The sequence below is a fragment of the Macrotis lagotis genome, chromosome X, assembly GCF_037893015.1.
Source record: "Macrotis lagotis isolate mMagLag1 chromosome X, bilby.v1.9.chrom.fasta, whole genome shotgun sequence".
Lineage (NCBI taxonomy): Eukaryota > Metazoa > Chordata > Mammalia > Peramelemorphia > Peramelidae > Macrotis > Macrotis lagotis.
This window is the reverse complement of record NC_133666.1, coordinates 618,662,195-618,683,226: the sequence shown is the minus strand read 5'-3', so window position 1 is coordinate 618,683,226 and position 21,032 is coordinate 618,662,195. Positions and strand designations below refer to the sequence as shown.

General features: G+C 35.5%; 1 protein-coding gene and 1 pseudogene across 2 annotated transcripts in view; both read left to right on the top strand.

Annotated features, from left to right (window-relative positions):
* Positions 1–21,032, top strand: part of ZC3H3 (zinc finger CCCH-type containing 3) — a 527,107-nt gene that overhangs the window by 99,751 nt on the left and 406,324 nt on the right. The gene's annotated exons all lie outside the window — the stretch shown is intronic.
* Positions 1–21,032, top strand: part of LOC141500064 (10 kDa heat shock protein, mitochondrial pseudogene) — a 62,558-nt pseudogene that overhangs the window by 17,880 nt on the left and 23,646 nt on the right.

Below are 21,032 nucleotides of genomic sequence, written 5' to 3'. Positions count from 1 at the left end.
GACAGACTTTAGCCTTGGGCATAACATATTCCTGGATCTCCTTGGTTGATGATGCTTTCCATTGTCCTTTCCCTGCTATTCCCCTTGTCCATGGTAAATCTGAAAGTGGCTAGTATCTCTGCAAATCTAGGCAAACTGTAATTAGGGTTCTTTTGGGAAGGAGGTTGTGGTTTTATATCAGCCAGCTGAGCACTTAGCTCCTCCTAATGGGATAGACTTTCTTGTTTGGTGAAGAGGGAACCCCAAACTCAAGAATAAGAAGCAAACTTTTAATAAATGCCTTCCTATATGTCAAGCATGGAGTAGTATTAGGAAACATACAAAGATTAGATAATATCCCGGGTCCCTTCCTTCAAGGACCTTGTATGGTCTAGTGACTCACTAAACCATGAGATTTTCTGGGGCTAGCTTGGAAGATAGAGAGGACTTTTATATAGATAAGCTTCATTTTTGTATAGGAAATATGGTTCATGTCCCATATTTTCCAGAGAGTTTACAATTATTCAGGAATCCTCATTAGAATTGTTTAATTTTTCTTCTGAAGTTTTCTTTCTTAGTTATTTTTCCTCCCTAAGGGCAACTGGGTACACAGTAGATAAAAACTTTGGGCTTGGAATCAGGAAAGCTCACCTTCATGAATTCAAATCTAACCTCAGATACTTAATGGCTTAACTGTGTGATCCTGGACAAGTCATTTAACTCTGTCTCAGTTTTCTCATCTGTAAAATAAACTGGAAAAGAAAATGGCAAAACACTCCAGTATCTTTGTCAAAAAAATTCCCAAAAGGGATCACAAAGAGTCACTACAGAAACACTGAACAACAGCAGCCCAAAACTTGTGTCTTTTATCTTTAATGGCTATGACCTAACTTTTTTTAATTTATGTTTCTTCCTGTTTTGTATCAGTAGCAAATTCTGTATCACTGAATTTGGAGCCAAAAGGCCAACTTCAAATAGCTGCTCTTTTTCTTGTTATTTTTGGGTACCTTAAGTCTTTCATCCTATTAATACTTGTTTTTTATTTACAAAATGGAGATAATAATTCTAGTGTTGTATGTAAAGTGCTTTTCAAAACCTAAAGTCAATCTGTACAACTTTTGTTACTGTAAACTATTATTCTGTAATACTTTCTTTGTGATCTAAGAAAAAACCAGCATCACACAATTAGTGAAATTTGTTCTCTCCAGTCTCAAGAGTCTTGAGTTGCTTGTTTTGCTAACTTCTCCCTTTTCATTTGTTCCATTGTTCATTCATTCATCCATTCATCTATTCAGCATTTACTGTGTTCAAAGTCTTAAGTGTGACAAGGGATATAGGGAGAAATAAGATAAAGTTTTTGCTCTCAAGAAATTTATAATACATAAGCACTTTCTGTACTTTTGGTATGTGATGATGATGATGTTTGTCCTTCATTCTTTAAGTAGACCATGACATCTGTGATGACAGGACAAGTACTTGAATTGGGTTTGAATAAGGGGGTTTTGTGCTTGGATCCAATAGCCTGATACAAATCAGGATGACTGAAGATGGCCCTGGATGCAAGGCAATTGGGGCAATGTGTGACTTGCCCAAGGTCACACAGGTAGAAAGTATCAAGTGTCTGACTCTATCCTCCTGACTTCAAGGCCAGTGCTCTATCCTCTTTTCAGATTATGGGGATAGGTTTTTTAAAGGGGAAATAGGAAAGGCCATGGAGAAAAATCACATTATAGCTAGACTTTGAAGGATGGTTAGATTTTCAACAGTTGATGAAAAGGTAGAACATAAACAAAAGAATTTTGGCAGGAGAGTTTTTACAGTCTTCAGGAATAGCCACAGTCCAAATTGTCAAGCACATAAGAGAAATGAAAGTAAGAAAAGTTTTGGTAAGGCTGAAATGTTAGGTTGGAGCCAACTGATAGTAGAATTAGAGATATTAGAAATCAGTTACTCATCAGTGTTTTTAAATTCTTATGTACTTTTATTCACTTCAATTTAATTTAGCAACTCAGTAAGTATTAAGTACCATTTCTATGTGAGACACTGAAACTCTAAGAAAACTGGACTGAAGGACTAATTTTAAGGCATCAAGTCTTTATCAGGTGTCTTATGTGAGTCCATTTGTGGAATCTTGCTGTATAGAATAAAAAGATTTAGAAGAATGATAATTTTCATAGTTCATCTCATAGATTGTTAGACATGGAAGGTGGTAGAGATACAGTTTCCATCCCACTTAATTTTCTAGACAAGGAAATTGAGGCTCACAAAGGAGAAAATCAAGGTTATTAACCACTAAGTACTAGTCAGATTGTGAATCTGGGTCTTTCCAGGCCTAAGAACAGTGCAATTTACATTGTATTTTGCCTTATTTTTCTTCCATTCTCTTTCTACTCTCTCTTCTCCTGTTATTATGTGCCTTCTTTTTGGCAGGTACTCAATAAATATTTATTTTAGTCTCAAAAGAAGCAGTTACTGCCTTCAAATTTTCTAGCATGAGAACTGTCATTATAAACAGTGTAAGATGCTATCTGCCCCATTTCTGAATTGTAGATGTCTAGGGCTCAGAATATATCCCTGGAAATATGCCCCAAACACACAAAAAGGCAGAAGGTAATAATAATTGACTTGACTTCTCCATGAAAATCTTGTTCAGCTAAGAGTCACAATATGGACTTTGCACTTCATGCTGCTCCAATGGAAAGAAATCTCTCCTTTATGACTTCAGGACTTTCTCAGGGTTTCTCTATATTGTAGAAGAGTGTTCTTTAAGGTCATCAGAATCTGATCATCCTTTAGAAGCCATTCCAGTGAACCAAGATAGTTGTATAGCTCAATTCTTAAGCCTGGAAACAATTTGGAGCCCAAGGATGGGTTGTCCTGGGAAATGGGAATGAATTGACTTCTGTCTGGACCACCTGAAAGAAGAGGAACTTAGCATAGGAAGATAATATTATCTGGGAAGACGAAATTATTCTGGGCAGTGATTTTTCATAAGTATCAAACAAATATTCTGATTTAAAGAGAATCATTGCCCCCATCATTACTGACCCTATTGGGGTTTTCTGGCAAAGATACTGGAGTGGTTTATCATTTCCTTCTCCAGTGCTTTCTACAGTTGAGGAAACCAAAACCAACAGGGTTAAATGACTTACCCAAGCTCACAGTGTCTCTGTCCAGATTTTAACACATGAAGATGTGTCTTTCTATACACTGATCTAAGTTGAATGTGTTGAGAAAGAAAAATCATGTCCTTATGGAAGAAGAATAAAGTAATAAGAGATTACAAAATTACATAATAAGATAATGATTTGACTTTTTTCTAAATTAAAGATAATAGTCTTCTGTCTTTGTTTAAACTCCACAATTCTTTTTCTGGTTATCAATGGTATTCTCCATTGCAGATAGCCCAAAACTTTCCCTGATTGTTGCACTGATGGAATGCACAAGTCCATCAAGGTTGACCATCTCCCCTGCTGCCATCAGGGTGTACAATGTTTCTCTGGTTCTGTTCATCTCACTCAGGATCAGTTCATGCAAATCCTTCCATGCTTCCCTGAATTCCCATCCTTCCTGGTTTCTAATAGAACAATAGTGTTCCATCACATACATATTACCACAGTTTGTTAAGCCATTCCCCAATTGAAAGACATTTACATAATTTCCAATTCTTTGCCACCACAAACAGGGCTGCTATGAATATTTTTGTACAAGTGATGTTTTACCTTTTTCATAATCTCTTCAGGGTATAGACCCAGTAGTGGTATTGCTGGATCAAAGAGTATGCACATTTTTGTTGTCCATTGGGTATAATTCCAAATTGCTCTCCAGAAAGGTTGGATGAGTTCACAGCTCCACCAACAATGTATTAGTGTCCCAGATTTCCCACATCCCTTCCAACATTGATCATTGTCCTTTCTGATCATGTTGGCCAGGCTGAGAGGTGTGAGGTAGTATCTTGGAGATGCTTTCATTTGCATTTCTCTAATAAGTAATGATTTAGAGCAATTTTTCATATGACTATGGATTGCTTTGATCTCATCTGTAAATTGCCTTTGCATGTCCTTTGGCCATTTGTCAATCGGAAAATGGCTTTTATTTTCAAAAATTTTACTCATTTTTCTGTATATTTTAGAAATGAGTCCTTTGACAGAAATAATAGTTGTAAAATATATTTCCTAATTTACTGAATTCTTTTGATTTTGGTTTTTTTTGTTTGTGTAAAAACTTTAATTTAATGTAATCAAAATTATCCAGTTTGTTTTTAAGAATGTTCTGCCTCTCTTCCTTGGTCATAAACCACTTCCCTTTCCATAGATCTGACAAGTAAACTACTCCTTGTTCTTCTAGTTTGCTTATAATATTGTTTTTTATGTCGAAATCCTGTATCCGTTTTGATCTCATCTTGGTATAGGGTGTGAGCTGTTGGTCTAACCTGTTTCTGCTATACTAACATCCAATTTTCCCAACAGTTTTTATCGAAGAGAGAGTTTTTATCCCAATAGCTGGACTCTTTGAGTTTATCAAACTGCAGATTACAATAATCATTTCCTGCTATTGCACCTAGTGTATTGCACTGATCTACCACCCTATTTCTTAACCAATACCAGACAATTTTGGTGACTGCTGCTTTATAATGTAATTTTAGATCTGGTAAGGCTAAGCTGCCTTCTTTTGCACTTTTTTTCATTGAATCCCTGGAAATTCTTGACTTTTTTATTTCTCTATGAATTTTCCTACAACTTTTTCTAACTCAGTAAAGTAATATTTTTTGGAATTTTGATTGATAGGACACTAAACAGGTCGTTTGATTTTGGTAGAATTGTCATTTTTATTATCTTAGCTCAACCTGTCCATCAGCAATTGATGTTTGCCCGGTTACTTAAATTTGATCTTACTTGTGTGAGAAGCCTCTTGTAATTGTTTTCAAAAAGTTTTTGAGTCTGCCTTGGCAGATAGACTCCCAGGTATTTTATATTGTCTGAGGTTACTTTGAATGGGATTTCTCTTTCTAGCTCTTCCTTGCTAGTAATATATAGAAATATCGAAAATTTATGAGGGTTTATTTTATATCCTGCAACTTTGCTAAAATTGCTAATTGTTTCCAGTAGTTTTTTGGATGATTTCTTGGGATTCTCTAGGTATGCCATCATGTCATCTGCAAAGAGTGAGAGTTTTGTTTCTTCCTTCTCAATTCTAATACCTTCAATTTCTTTTTCTTCTCTTATTGCTGAAGCTAACATTTCTAATACAGTATTGAATAGTAGTGGTGATAATGGGCATCCTTCTTTCACCCCTTATCTTATTGGGAATGGCTCTAGACTATCCCTGTTGCATATAATGCTTGTTGATGGTTTCATATAGATACTGCTTATTATTCTAAGGAACAATCCATTTATTCCTATACTCTCTAGTGTTTTTAGTAGGAATGGGTGCTGTATGTTGACAAAAGCTTTTTCAGCATCTATTGATATAATCATATGATTTCTGATGGGTTTGTTATTGATATAATGAATTATACTAACAGTTTTCCTAATATTGAACCCAACCCTGCATTCCTGGGATAAATCCTACTTGATCAAAATGTATTATCCTAGTGATAACTTGTTGTAATTGTTTTGAGAAGATTTCTGCATCTGTATTCATCAGGGAGATAGGTCTATAATTTTTTTTCCTTTGTTTTAACTCTTCTGGTTTAGGTATCAGCATCATATTGGTGTCATAGAAAGAGTTAGGCAGAGTTCATCTTCCCCTATTTTTCCAAAGAGTTTACATAGAATTGGAACCAATTGTACCTTAAATGTTTGGAATTCACTTGTGACTCCATCTGGCCCTGGTGATGTTTTCCTTAGGACATTCAATAATGGCTTGTTGAATTTCTTTTTCTGTGATAAGGTTATTTAGGTTTTAAATTTCCTTTTCATGTAATCTGGGCAACTTATATTTTTGTAAATATTCATCCATTTCATTTAGATTGTCAAATTTTATTGGCACAGTAATTCCAAATTATTACTTTAATTTTCCTCCTCATTGGTGGTGAGTTCATCTTTTTCATTTATGATACTAGCAGTTTGGTTTTCTTTTTTTTTTAAATCAAATTGACCAGAGGTTTGTCAATTTTAGTGGCTTTTTCAAAATCAACTCTTGGTTTTACATATAAATTCAAGCTTTCTTTTGATTTTATTAATTTCTCCTTTGATTTTTAGACTTTCTAATTTGGTATTTAATTAGGGTTTTTAATTTGTTCTTTCTCTCATTTTTCTAGTTTCATGTTTAGTTCATTGATTTCCTCCTTTTCTAATTTATTCATGTAAGCATTTAAAGATATATAATATATCCCCTGCCAGCTGCTTTGAGTGTATCCCATAGGTTTTGGTATGTTGTTTCTTTATTGTCATTATCTAGGATGGAAATAATTAATTTTTTCTATAATTTGTTCTTTGATCCACTCATTCTTTAAAATGAGGTTTTTTAATTTCCAATTAGTTTTGGGTCTTTATCTTCTTGACCCAATATTGCATATGATTTTTATTGCATTATGATCTGACAAAGCTGTATTAACTATTTCTGCCTTTCTGCAATTGATCATTAGGTTTATATGGTCGGTTTTTGTGTAAGTGCCATGTACTGCATTAAAAAAAAAAATACTCCTTTCTATCCCCATTCAATTTCCTCTATAAGTCTATCTAAGTTTTCTAACAATTTATTTACCTCCTTAACTTCCTTCATGTTTATTTTATGATTAGATTTATCTAAATCTGAGAGTGGGAGGTTGAGGTCTCCCACTAGTAGAGTTTGCTGTCTATGTCTTCCTGTAGCTCTTTCAACTTCTCTAAGAATTTGTATGCTGTACCATTGGGTGCATACATATTTAGTATTGAAATTACTTTGTTGTCTTATCTGTGGTACCTTTTAGGAGGATATAGTTTCTTTCCTTTTCTCTTTTAGCACTGTCTATTATTGCAGCTGCTTTGTCTGAGATAAAAATTGCTACCCATGCTTTCTTCACTTCAGCTGAAGCAAAATAGGTTTTGCTGCAACCTTTTGCCTTTACTCTGTATGTATCTCTCTGCTTCAAAGGAGTTTCTTATAAGCAGCATATTGTAGGATTCTGTTTTTTAATCTACTGTGCTATTTGCTTAAGATTTAAGGGAGAGTTCATCCCATTCACATTCAAAGTTATAATTACTAACTCTTTATTGCCCTCTATGCTATCTTCCCTGTTTTTAGTTTCCCCCTTTTCCCCCCTTTATCCATATTCCCCAGTGTTTAGTTTCTGAATACGCCACCTTCTGTGTGTTTACCTTCCTATGTCAACCCCCTCTCCTTTCTTTCCTCTTTTCCCCCTTCCTCCTTCCATTCCTTCTGTTAGTTCCTTTTTTTCCCCCTCTTCCTGTCCCCTCCCCGCTCCAGTACTTGAAAGGCAAGTTTCTTAACTTGACTGTGTGTAAGTTAACTTTAAGCCAAGTATGATGAAAAGGAGATTCAGGTGGTTCTCACCTCCTCCTTTCTTTCCCTCTATTGCAATAGGTCTTTTGTACCTCTTAATGTAATATGATTTACTCCATTCAATCTCCCCCATCCCCCTGTCTTGTTACTGCCCCCCTTTTTAAGGAGGTAGTGTTTTTAAATCATTCTGTCTGAGTCAGAGAAAAGTTATGAGTGTATCACTTCTGGCTAAGTATGTTCTCTCTAATAGAGTTACAATCTTTGAGAGTTATTAGAGTCTTTCTCTATAGTCAGTTTCATTTTATTGGATAACAGTCTCATGGACAAGTCAAGAGTGTCCATCACTTCTGACTAAACATATTCTCTCTAATACAGTTATAATTCTCAAAGAGTTATGAGAATCTTTCTCCCAAGTGGGGATGTAGCCAGTCTTATTTTATTAGATAGCAGTTTTTTTCTTTATCACCCCCCCTTTTTTTTCTACCTTTTCATGTGTCTCTTGAACCTGCTGTTTGATGTCCAAATTTTCTATTTAGCTCTAGTCTTTTCATCAGGAAATGTTGGAAGTCTCCAAGTTCATTAAATGTCCATCTTTTCCCCTGGAAGAGAAGGCTCAGCTTTGTAAGATAGTGGATTCTTGGTTGTGTTCCAAGCTCCCTTGCTCTTCAGAATATCTCATTCCAGGCCCTTTGATCCCTTATTGTTGATGTAGCCAGGTCCTGCATAATCCTTACTGTGACTCCTTGTATTTAAATTGTTTCTTTCTGGCTGCTTGCAGCATTTTCTCTTTTATCTGATAGTTTTGGAATTTGGCCACAATATTTCTTGGTGTTTTCATTTTAGGATCTCTTTCCAGAGAGGATCGATGTATTCTTACAGTAACTATTTTGCCATCTGGTTCCATGATATCATGGCAGTTTTCCATCACTAAATCCTGCAATACTAAGTCTAGGCTTTTTTTTCTTTGCAGTGTTTCAAAGTCCTCTAATTCAGGTTGTCCATTCTCCATAGGTTCTTGATGTCAGTGGTTTTGCTGGTGAGGTAATTTACATTTTCTTCTGGGTTTTTTTTTCGATCTTTTGGTTTTGTTTAACAGAATCTTGTTGTCTCATGAAGTCATTAGTTTCCAGTTTCCCTCCTTTTTTTAGAGAAGAATTTTCATGTATCTTTTGCAACTCCTTTTTCAGTTGGTCAATTCAATTGTTGAAGGAGTTTTACACTTGCCCAAGTGTAGTTTTGAGAGAATTATTTTCTTTTTTCATTTGCAATCAAGGATCTGAGAGAATTATTCTCATTTTCTATTTGTCCAATTATATTTTCCATTGTTTTGTTTTCTTCTTGCAAGATGTTAATTTTCTCTTGAGTTTCTTTACTCAATTTTTCCAATTGATTTTTAAACTCCTTTCTGATTTCTTCAAGGAAGTCTTTCTGGGCTGGAGACCAATTCATATTCTCCTCAGAAGTGCTAGATCCTGGGTTAGAATCTGATTCTTCTAAATATTTCTCCATGGGTTCCCCTTTTTTTCTGGTTTTAATTCATTTTTCTAGGATCTTGGGTTGAGGGGAGTGACCTGGCTTTCAGAGGTTTGCTTTTGAAGATCCTAGAGGCTTTGCTCACTTAGTTTAGTAATTCCAAGGGCCAGCCAGTAAGGGGTACTGGTTCTTTCTCTGGAATGATTGAAACCCTCTCCCAATCCTGGAGGGAGTGAAGAGGGGCAGCGTGGTCTGAGTTGACCTTGAAAAATAGACTGGAAGCCAATCTCCCTTTCAGCTCAGTGAGCTCCGTAGTCCACACCTGTGTTTGAGGGGATGGGGTGGGGTGGAGAGGCTACTGGTTGTTCCAGGAAGAATGCTCCAAAAGTATGGAGCTCAGGTCCTCCAGGGAGCTGAAAGATTTTCAAGTGTGCAGATCTCCCTCCCCCTGGGCAAAGATTCCGTGGCTAATGTTGGTTCCTGACTGGCCTCTCATCAAAGTCTCTTCAGGTAAAGCTGTTCTTTCTGGTTTTGTTGATTGAATTTCTGTTAAGAGGTTTCTTTCATGTTATTTTAGAGGGGACACAGGAAGCGCTTAACACAGTATCTGTCTTCTTCTCTGCCATCTTGGCTGGAAGTCCCCTAAATCATAGTTTAATGAGCCAGTCAGCCTCTGCCAATCTAAAATGCAGTGAGATACTCTGTAGCATGTTTTGAGGGTTTGTGCCTCTCCAGCCTATTTTACTTTGGGGAATGGAGGAGGGCTTAGACTCTGGCCCTTGGATAAAAGAGTCTCATAGAATAAAATGGGGCAAACCATAATTAACAGGACATGAATAAAAATCTATTAGAAGTGTTCTGATTTTTAATTTGTTCTTTTTGGGCACCATAATTGAAAGGCCAAGTATAATATTAAGAAGGAGTTTGACTTCCCCCTTATTGTCCTTTAGCTTTCGTGGTCATATTAGTGTGGATAGGTTAACTATATTCGCAAGAAATGTTTCTTAAGAGTATAAAACAGGAAGGAATTGTCGTTAAAATACCCCAAACCAAACAGTAAGGGTGTTAGGGTTTCTTTTCCTTGACTTGTGAAATGGGAACTGCAGAAATAGCTATTTAAACCCATTTCACTGGATGTCTAATGGAGTTGTACCTTTGGTGACCATGTTTGGGAAAGGATGATGGTGTTTACAGCTTTTTCTTTTCCCATAGGGTTTGAAAGGCAGGGGGCCATATAATTTATTTATTTGTTTTTTAGTAAGGAAATCTCCTTAAACTCTCATAATTCTTGGATAAGGCACATAAATACAAGGGAAAGGCATTTGGATCTGCTCTGACTTTTTGCATTTCTCAAGATTACCCTTCTCTTTCCTGATCTTTCACATCCATATATAACAGCAGCTGCTTCTATCTAGGATGAAAATGACCAATTAATTGCTTGGGAGGGTGTGTGGGAATATGCCAGCTGTGAGCAGGATGTGACTTCTTCCCTGAGCTCCCAGAGTAACTATATCCTATTTCAAATTTGTTTCTCATACTCTCTATTTTGGTACTGTGGGCCAAAGTACAGGCCAGGGAAATTTGGCCCAAAAGAGAATAAATGGAAACAAAGAGAAAGAGGAAAAGAGATAGAGAAAAGAGGTAGAGACTTGAAATGGGAATCATAGGCACATGTTTGTTTTGGTTCACCAGGGGCTGTCTTTATGGCCTTTGGCTTGAGAGAACCCATGCTTGTTTAAAACTGGCCTTGGGAGTATGTAGGTTGGCATGAGAAGAATGTAAGGCATCCAGCCCCTAGTCTGACTTGGATATGACTGCCCAAGAGAGTGTCTTAGGGCTCACACAGGTGTCTCCAATTTTAAGATTTTGTCCAAATGCATAGAATTGATGGAATTTGCAAAAGAAATCTATAACCAGATTCAATTACCATAACTTAAGCAAAATCTAATAGTAGTGTATAGTTGTTTTTTAAGTGTGCTTGCTTCTGGTTTTTACTCCAGAGAATGGCAAAGGGAATTATTGAATTTAAAGATCAGACTTAATATCCAGAGTGGATAAATGTGGGCAGTCTTTTTTAGGAACTTCTCCCTGGTGCCAGCTAAACCATCCCAGATTTTGAACTGTGTATCCATCTAGATCAATTTTGAAAAATTATTCACTATAGGAGTAAATAGGATATAAGAATGTGACTGTTGAATTTGATTTATGATCTTTGTTTCAGTGCCTCCTCTCAATTTCCTCTTCCTTTAGTCTTTGGAGAGATTGAGTTCCATCTCAGTTTCAAGTGGTTTGAGTAACTCAGCTTTCTTCTTTTCCCATGACCAAATTTTGTTTTTATTCCCCAAGAATCAATATAACTTGGAGACAAAGCAAGAATTTTGGATTGAGTGGTTCAGGTGGTACCCTCCTTCCTTCTCAGAAGGATTGTAGTGTTTTTACTTATCTCACTGAAAATGGACTTCCTCTATCTATTGAGGAACCTTTTGTAAAGATTCCTTTGTCAGTTATAGTTTTTGCTGTCTTCTAGAAACCAGGACTTAGAGGTGTCTCAGCCTAGAGGTGTCAGACCTGTTCCATACCAGAATAAGTTGTAATTTGAAGATACAAAACAAAACAAAAAATACAGTAAAATATAATGTTAATATGTATTTTCAGAGTCAATTTATAGCCTGAATGGAGATCTTTTTGTATGTTTTAATGGCTCCCATTTCTATTTGAGTTTTGACACTACATGCTACCCAATCAAATGATGCACAACTTTGGATTGGAGAGACCTCTATAAATAATGGAAAATATGACAAAAACCAAATGAAAGCAAAGAAGTCTGAAACTTATAGCACAGGGTTTTTCTCAGGGCTTAATTCAGAATTAAATAATGTCAAGGCTGTGAGGGACATTAGAGATGACATTGTTTAACTTTTTTTTATAGGTAAGGAACTTGATGTTTAGAGAAGGGAAATAACTTAGACAAAATTGTACAAATTATATTATAGAACCAGGATTTTAACACAAGTTCTCTGTGACTATAATATTGACTCAAACTCTTTCTTTTAGTTTTGAGGATTTGGAATCCTCAAAGAAAAATGCCTCAGCTTGTACCTTGAATGGTATCCTCTCATTTCTCATTGTTATTGTTGGGTGTTTTTTTGACACTTCTATATCTTTCTCAGCTCAAATGCCACTTTATTTGTAAAATGTTCTCCTATCTCTTATCTAGTCTCATATTCCTTTGCACTTCTTATGCACTTAATTGTATTCTGATTTGTTTCAATTTTATTGCATAAGTTTTATTCTTCATTAAAACCAGGTCATTTATTTTTGCTTTTTCCTTAGCAAATTGTACATCATAGGCTCTTAATAAATGTTCATTAAAAGAATTACTGAATAAATATTAATATATTGTACAGAGGAAAACATATTGGCTCTGAAATCACAGAAACTTGATTAAGATCTTGCCCCTGTCAGTACCTGTGTGACCTTGAGCAAATTATTCAACATCCTTTGACCTTGGTTTTCTTATCCATAAAAAGAACTACTAGGACTAGGAAATTACCGAGTTCCCTTTTAACTCCAGGCATGATTCCTATAATTCCAATAAATTGGAGACTGAGGTAACTCTCCTAGTTGTGGACTCTGTTCAAACTAGTATTTCCAGAAAGACTATAGGTTTCCAAAGGATAAAACTGACATTCATCTTACTTTATGCAAATTTATTGTGTTTCCCTTGTGTTTGGTCTTCAAATTTCACTTTCTTCCTGTTGTTTTTTTTTGAGGCTTTAATACTTAGTTCATTGAGTAAAAAAGACTCCTAATTCTTAGTTTCAGTGCTTAGTCAATAGAAAATTCCAATGACTAAGAAAGGAGATTCCTCCCACCCACCCACCCCGGGGCTCTTTTTTGAAGAATCTCAGTAAATAAGAAACACTAAGATTCTTTGAATAGAAATGGTTGAGAAGATTGTTGGCTTTAGAGATGCTTTCTATTATGGTTCTTTTGTTAATATAAAACCATGATCATGAACCAGTGTAAACACACCTGATTTTGTCTTTACAGTAGTTATATTTGAGCTCCTGTGTTTGATCTATGATGAAAATAGTCCATTTTTTCTGTTATATACAGCATCACATTTATTCACAATCATACAGTATTGGAAGAGATCTTATATAAGATACCAAATTCAAGCTGTTTTTGGACAGGAATTTTTTTCAATATTCTTCCATAGCCTTTGCTTGGAAAGCATCTAGTGAAAGGGAACCCACTACTTCTGTAGTTGTTGGTCCAGTTCACTATTGGACATCTCTTGTTTTTAAGAAATTTTATCTTTACTTTGAGCTTAAGTCTCTTTTTTCCCCCTAGTTATGCCCTTTATAGGCAAACAAAACAAATTCAGACCCTCTTCCATGTATTAACTCTTCATTTGAATGAAGACAGCAATCCTATTCATCCATTTACCATACTATAAAGAGATCACTGCTGAATGAAATTGAAATTCAGAATCTTCTCTTGTGAAAATCTCAGACAATATTCAGCTTTCTTCTTGTGAGGTTGTTTGATGATGTTCCCAAAGTTAACATGTTACAGCTCTATGATTCTGGGGGCATCATCATTTATAAATCTTTTGTTCTTGAGCAGCCAAAGGTATAAAGTTCAATCATGACAAGAACTACATGTTCATTGTATTAGGTAGATCCTCAGTGTTTTCATACATATTTCCAGAAGGTATTTAGAAAACCCTGGATATTCTTTATTAAGGATGTGTGTGTGTGTGTGTGTGTGTGTGTGTGTTTATGTGTGTGTGTGTGTGTGTGTGTGTGTGTGTGTTCTTGAATCTTCCAGGTATACTATTATATTTTTTGCCCCAAATCTGTAACTTTATAAAAGGATTAATAGAGGATTTAGAGGTCCTTATTTTATAGATTATATTATTTTATAGAATAGGAACTTATTAGGCCAAGAAGAAGGGAAGGGATTTGCCCAAGATAAAACCTAGATTTTTGAACCAGGGGTCTGCAAAATTTTTTCTATAAAAGATTATGTAGTGAATATTTTAGGCTTTGTAGGCCAGGAAACAAAATTAAGATTATTATGAAGTGGGGCAGCTAAATGGTACAGTGGATAGAGCACCGGCCCTGGAGTCAGGAGTACCTGAGTTCAAATCCTGCCTCAGACACTTATAATTACCTAGCTGTGTGGCCTTGGGCTAAGCCATTTAATACCATTTGCCTTGAAAAAATCTAAAAAGAAAAGATTATTATAAAGGGACTTATAAGAAAGAAAACATTTCCATAAATTTTTTATCATTAAAATTAAAAATGTGATAATAAATAATTATTACAATTTGGGGGTGGGGCAAAAAGTCTATTAATGGGAAGGATAGAATTCTCTTTTGGGAGGGAATACCATTTCTCTTAATTGGAATTCAAAAAATAATGTTATCACCAAAATCAATTGTAAGTATTCATTGTTATTCTGTTTTGATGATTTCATGTATTTCACTTTTGAAAATGCTTATCACATAGATAGTACTCCCAAATACTGATGTCAGTTCATGAGCATGAGTATATTTATCAGTTTGTAAACATTTATAGAATTCTGTTAGATTTCTCTCTTGATATTTGCTTTTTTACTCTCATTACCTGCATATTAATCTCTTTTAGATGCATGTTTAAATGTTAATGTGAAGATTGTCAATTGCACAGTTAAAAATGGACTTTTAAATATGAAAATTCCTTTTGCACTTGCATCAATGTCTGAAAAAAATACTGTCAGAACTCTAGTTTGAATTTGGAAAAATATTTCTGCTGAAAATTTGTGTGGGGAATGAAGATGTTGCTTCTTTAACTTCTGACATTATGAAAAGTGTAGAAAGTTTAATGTAACTTAGGCTTCAATCAGCAGTGGTTTGTCTTTAACATAGTATAAGTTTCTCACTTAAGTGCAACTTTACCTTGTAATTTTCGGTTGATTCTTTTTTTTCTCTTTAGGTTTTTGCAAGGCAAATGAGGTTAAGTGGCTTGCCCAAGGCCACACAGATAGGTAATTATTAAGTGTCTGAGGCTGGATTTGAACTCAGGTACTCCTAACTCTAGGGCCGGTGCTCTATCCTCTGTGCCACCTAGCAGCCCCTAGGTTGATTTTATTAATAAAGTATCAAGTCTACAGAAAAAGCTCATTTCCTAAACAATTCAATGATTGATAACAGTGATTGATTGAATGAAGTTCTGGATCAGAAAATTTTAATCTTGACCTTGAGCTCAAAAAATTATAGGGTTTTTTCCTGTCTTTATTTTGACATGAAATGTATGCATTGGTAGTGAAAAGTAAATAAAATATTGCAGTATGGTGATAAGTAGTACCTAATTTGTAATTGCATCACTATAATTTGTAGTGTGCTAAGTAGCAGTAAAAAACCATGATAGTTGAATATGGTCTCTGTCACAACTTCTCTACTCTTCCATTGTAGCACAAGAGCATTCAGACAAATATAAATGAATATGCCTTTGTTCCAACAGAACTCTATTTATGGACATTGAAATTTGAATTTCATATTATTTTTATATGTCACAAAATATTATTCTTCTAATTTTTTCCCACCATTTAAAAATGTAAAAAACATTCAAGTGTGTGGGATATGCAAAAACAGAAGATAGACTGGGATTTGACCCTAGGCTGTGGTTTACTGAGTCCTGATTTAGAATTACATCTTACTCTTGAACCCAGGGCTCTTGACCTCAGGCCCAGGGTGCTTTTAGTTCCTTTTTGCTTTTTACAAGGAAAATGGTATGACTCACTGGGCAAGTCATTCTTGTGACATAATTAGTGTCCTATCCACAAGGATGGCTTTTTAAGTGCTTTTTTTACAAACTTATAGGCTAAGTGAACCACAAGCCTGCCTTTTGTGGCTTTTGCTGACAATTTTAGATCTAAAGATGATATAGCTGGGATTGCATCTCACCTCAAATAGATTCAATACAGTACTCAAGTGGCCACAGTTTTTCTAGCTCTACAGAGGTCAGTCAGCAGGGGAGATAATAGGGTCTTTGCTTGGGCTGGCAGCCCTAAACTGTGATGTCACAGCATCCCCACAGGATTTGTGCACCACTGCTGTTTCCTTGGCAGATTCAACCTTGTTTGTTGTCATTCTCCCAGGGTGTCTTCTCCATCTAAATTAATTCCCTGGCTATTGTTGTGTTTTTCTCTTTAAAATTTATTCAGAACTGAAAACATCTGTAGGCCAGCGAATGATGGGTCTCTGGCAGCTTTCCCCCTAATTGCCCTCTCCGCTTCAGCAGTGAAGTGATTAAATGGTGCCGTTTAAACAAGGGAGGTCGGTGCCTGGTTCCTACATGCTGAGCTGAGCTGAAGCCAGCTCTTAGCTTTGGCTCCCCTTTAATTGTAAACCTATCAGTGGGCCTCGACCAGTAAAGAAAATGTCCTCTAGGGGGTGGAATGTGCACGTACTTCCCAGCTAGCCATTAAGTTTGTGTTTTTAGAAGAGAAAGGTCAAGGATAACTGCAGTAGGTAAAATCAATTAGAAGGAAACAACATGGTAGAAAACTTGGGAAGGCTGAAATATGTGCCAGCATCCTTTTTTGAGACTTGCCTTCCTCCTAAATTGAAATTCATTTAGGCAATTATTGAGACTTCAGACAGTTAAGACTTGAATAGTGAAACGAATAGGCCCAGGTAAACTACTTTTGAAATAGTTAATAACATTCAGGTGCTAATAAAATTTTTCTTGATAGATCAGAATATTTTTATAGGGGGAAATGGTCTAATAGAAAGAGTTGATATCTGATTTGCATTAATAATTTTTGTGAGATTTTCTATATTATCAAGAGCTTCAAATAAATAACCTAGATGCCATGTAGGTAGCTCAAGAAATTTTTTAAGCATCACTTTATTGTTTGGAAAGTTTTGAAATCTATGAAAGGTAAGTCATTTGAGATTCCTTCCCAATCTTTAGTGAATCAGAAGAGCCTTCTTGCTGAATCAGGTCCCAATAGAATTTTTGTAGTAAAGGATCACTTTCCCATACACCAACCTATAAACAGAAAATTAAATTTCTAAAAGGGCTCTGGGAAAGAAATAACTGTGTTTTGCCTTGAGAAGGACAATATAAATGAAGGATGGACTGTTAAAGGAGTCACTTCTTGAATGAATATACTTCCTGTCCACTACGTCAGCAGCAGCCCACCTGAAATGTGGATATAATGTTCAAATACACTAAAGTCTCATAAAAGGTTCCACATAGCAACACACTCTAAATTGCTAGTATCATTCACCTATTTCTACTTTTTTGATGATATTAAAGTGTACTAGGGTCTATATTGTTGCATGTTTGATGTCTTTCATACTTTAAATTTTGTTTTTAATAACTAGAGCATCAGTGAATAATACCCTGTACCTTTCTTTTCTGAACTTTGCCCCTTGCTCCCTTGGGGCCCTTAGAGAAGACTATTTCAGTTATAATTTTTATGTTATTCTTTTGAACTTGCAAAAGGAACTGGGGTTGACTGAGAATAAATTGGCCCAGACATCCTTCTCTAAAGTACTGTCTTATCCTCCCCATTATTGGCAGCAGGACTGATAAGGAAGATTGGGTCTTCTTAGATCAAAGAAATGCTGTAAATTTGTTTTTAGTCACAGTTTCCTGTGTATCAAAATGAGGTTGGAATAGCTATTTCCTGACATTCCTTTTAAATTATCCCATATTTTTAAGTTCAAGATGAGCTATGTGTTAGTTGAGTTAAAAGTTGGAGATCAAGCACATTGGGTGATGTGGAGAAGTAACAATGAATAGGAGTCCCATAGTAAAGGACTATCACAGACATCATCTCTTAAATCCAAGGAAGATAGAAAGGATGGACCTCAGACTGAGGAACAAGATACAAAGAATGTATCCTAGTCTTTGAAGTCAGCTCCTTCTCTTTTTTGTCATGTAACTCTTTAGAAGAATGAGGTAATTAATAGATCCAAGAGAAGGGACCAATACCTTAGGGAAAAGTCATTGTTCCAGGCCTAGCTTCTTTGATTGGGGTCAGCACTCATAGACTCACTGAATTATAGATTTGGAACTAGAAGGGATTATAGAGGACATTTATCCAACTGCTTTAGATTTTAGATGAGGACTCATTTGGATATAGTTTAATAATTATAGCAGATTTTTCTAGAATGCAATTAAATCTTGACAGTTTCTTCTGGACCTTAATTTTTTCATCTGAAAGATGAGTCAGCTTCCCAAAGTGTCAGGAGTTTGAAGCTGTGGTTTTAAAAGCACTGGGAGTTCTGTGGTAGATAATGCTTATAAACCCAACTGTTTGTGGACAGGCAGCATGGTATTCTGGAAAGAGCAATGGATGATAACAAATTTAAAAGACTTTTTCTAGAAACAAAATCAGTATAGCTGGAATAAAAAGAGAGACTATCACCTGGGAAAAATCCTTTCTATGAAATGCATCTGATAAAATTTTGATATCTTAAATATAAAAAGGAATTAACACAAATATTTAAAACTAAGAGCCATTCTTCTATAGGTGAGTGGTCAGAGATGACCAGTGTTTAATTAAAAATAGGCAGAATATTAGTAATCATATTAAAAATCCTCTAAATCAGAAGACATCAATTAAAAAAAGTGGTATAAATCTCTGAATCTAATTGGAAGAGTTTTAACTAAAAAAAGGATGGAGGAAGGAAAAGACTGTGTGTGTGTGTGTGTGTGTGTGTGTGTGTGTGTGTGTGTGTGTGTACCCTTGCAAGTAGTTATAAGGAAGAATGAAGAATAGCAATTGATACCCAAAAGTTCACTGAGAATAAAAATCCATAAAAGGAGCCAGTACTATAATCTATGGCCCCCAAATGTCTATATGCAAATGTCCACAGTTTAGACAACAAGTAGAACCATGAATATCTGAATTAGTATACCTTATTCAAAAGAAGCAGTATAGGGGCGGCTAGGTGGCATAGTGGATAAAGCACCGGCCTTGGAGTCAGGAGTACCTGGTTTCAAATCCGGTCTCAGACACTTAATAATTATCTAGCTGTGTGGCCTTGGGCAAGCCACTTAACCCCATTTGCCTGCAAAAAAACCTTAAAAAAAAAAGAAGCAGTAGTATAGGATAAAGAAGGGGCTGAAGTGACATTGTATATTAAGAGGGTGTACTTCTGTATTTACCTGAGGAAATCCAGGAAGTGGGTGGGTGGGAGAGAGTGTGTGAGTGTGCTGGAAGGTCAATGGAGGCAGAAACAAATGATTTTGTCTTGTCATCTATTTGTTTTCTATTTGGAACAAATACTTGGACAAAAGAAGAAATTGATGAGTTTGGGGATAATATTACAGAACTATGATGTTGTAGTGATGGGAGAGTGCAATTAGGTATACAGCTTCTGGATCTCTTATTGAATAGTAGATGAGTTTATAATTTATTGGTTTGTTTTAGTAGTAATTTCATCCTTTAAAAAAAAGTGGAAGATCCATTGTGGGAATTTTCTATTCTGGATTTAGTTTTTACTAACATGGAAGACTAGTTCTGAGAGTTGAAATGGTGGAAACTCTAGGAGAAGTGGGTGAGAACGCTATGGGAAAAGTGAGTATTCTCTTCTGGAATTTGTGATAGAAAAGAAAAGGGAAATAGGGACATGAGCTAACATGACATATAATAGATTTCAAAAGATAGAGAGGAAAAATGGAGGGAGTGGGGAAATTATCTCATACTCTAAAATGGAAGAAAAGGAAGGATCTGGAATTTTGAAGACATAAAGAAAAACATTTCCTCCTCTAATGAGGAGGAAAAAAATTGGATTTGCCTAAAGAGACAATTTCGATGCAGGGAAATTCACTATCAACTTAGGTTTAATAAGAAATATGCAAAAAATATGCAAGACTAGGTAACACAAAATAAAAGTATCCTTTAAAATAGAATTGATACAGTTTGGAGTATGTTGAGACAGTAAAGGGAAGCAAAGGTCTAACCAAAAAAATGTTTTTGTTTTGTTGGAGCAGGGGAAAACATGAGACAATTTGATAGTTGAAAATAAGTCAGAGGGGCCACTAGGTGGCGCAGTGGATAGAGCACTGGCCCTGGAGTCAGTAGTACCTGAGTTCAAATCCAGCCTCAGACACTTAGTAATTACCTAGCTGTGCCACCTTGGGCAAGCCACTTAACCTCATTTGCCTTGCAAAAAAAGAAAAGAAAATAAGTCAGAGTTGCTTAATTCTAATTTTGCTTTTTTTGTTGTTTTTGTCAGAGATTGGAATGGTAAATAACTAATAAGAATTTCCTATTCAGAGTTGGTAAGGAGGTAGTAATAAAGAACCTGAAAGCCTTTGATAAATTAAGGTAGTTGATCTAGATGAATGAATATCCTCGGGTCTCAAAAGACCTGGCAGCTATATTTTATTGCTAAGCCCTTGTCAGTGATATTTGATAGATAATGGAATGCCATACCATAAAATTGGAAGAGGGCAAAGATTCTGACAAGAGTATGCAAACTCTAGACTGATGACTGATTTCTGTAAAATTCTATTATAAAGAAATAGTTTAAACTGTGATTAGAAAGAGATTGGCTCTATCAGGAACATACCTATTAACCTTATTTTTTTCTTTTCTTTTTTTTTTTTTGATTAATTCACTAAACTAGTAGATATGGAAATTCTTTGGATATAGTTCACCTAGATTTTAATAAAGCTTATGATAAATTATCTCTCTGTGTTTGAGTAGAAAAGTTGGAGAGATGTGAACCAGTTGATAATGCAGTTAGATTGAGAGTTGGTTGGATGGCTATGTTCTTTAAAGATTACTGGTCATTATCATTGTAGCAGGATACTGCTAGTACAATAACTCAGGGATATGTGCTTATTACTAGTACAGTTAACATTGTTATCAGTGACTTAACTATGAAGCACTGAATTGAGGGCTTTATTATATATTATTTTTATTGGCTTAATCAGAGAATTGTGGGAGGGATAGATTAACAAAAGAAAAGAAGAAAAAAATTGTAGATGACACAAACTGGGAGGAATAGCAAAAATACTGGATTACAAAATCAGGACCCAAAAAGATGTTGACAGCCTAGAGCACTGGGATGAATCTAATAAGAAAAAAGTCAGTAAGGATAATTGAAATTATCCATA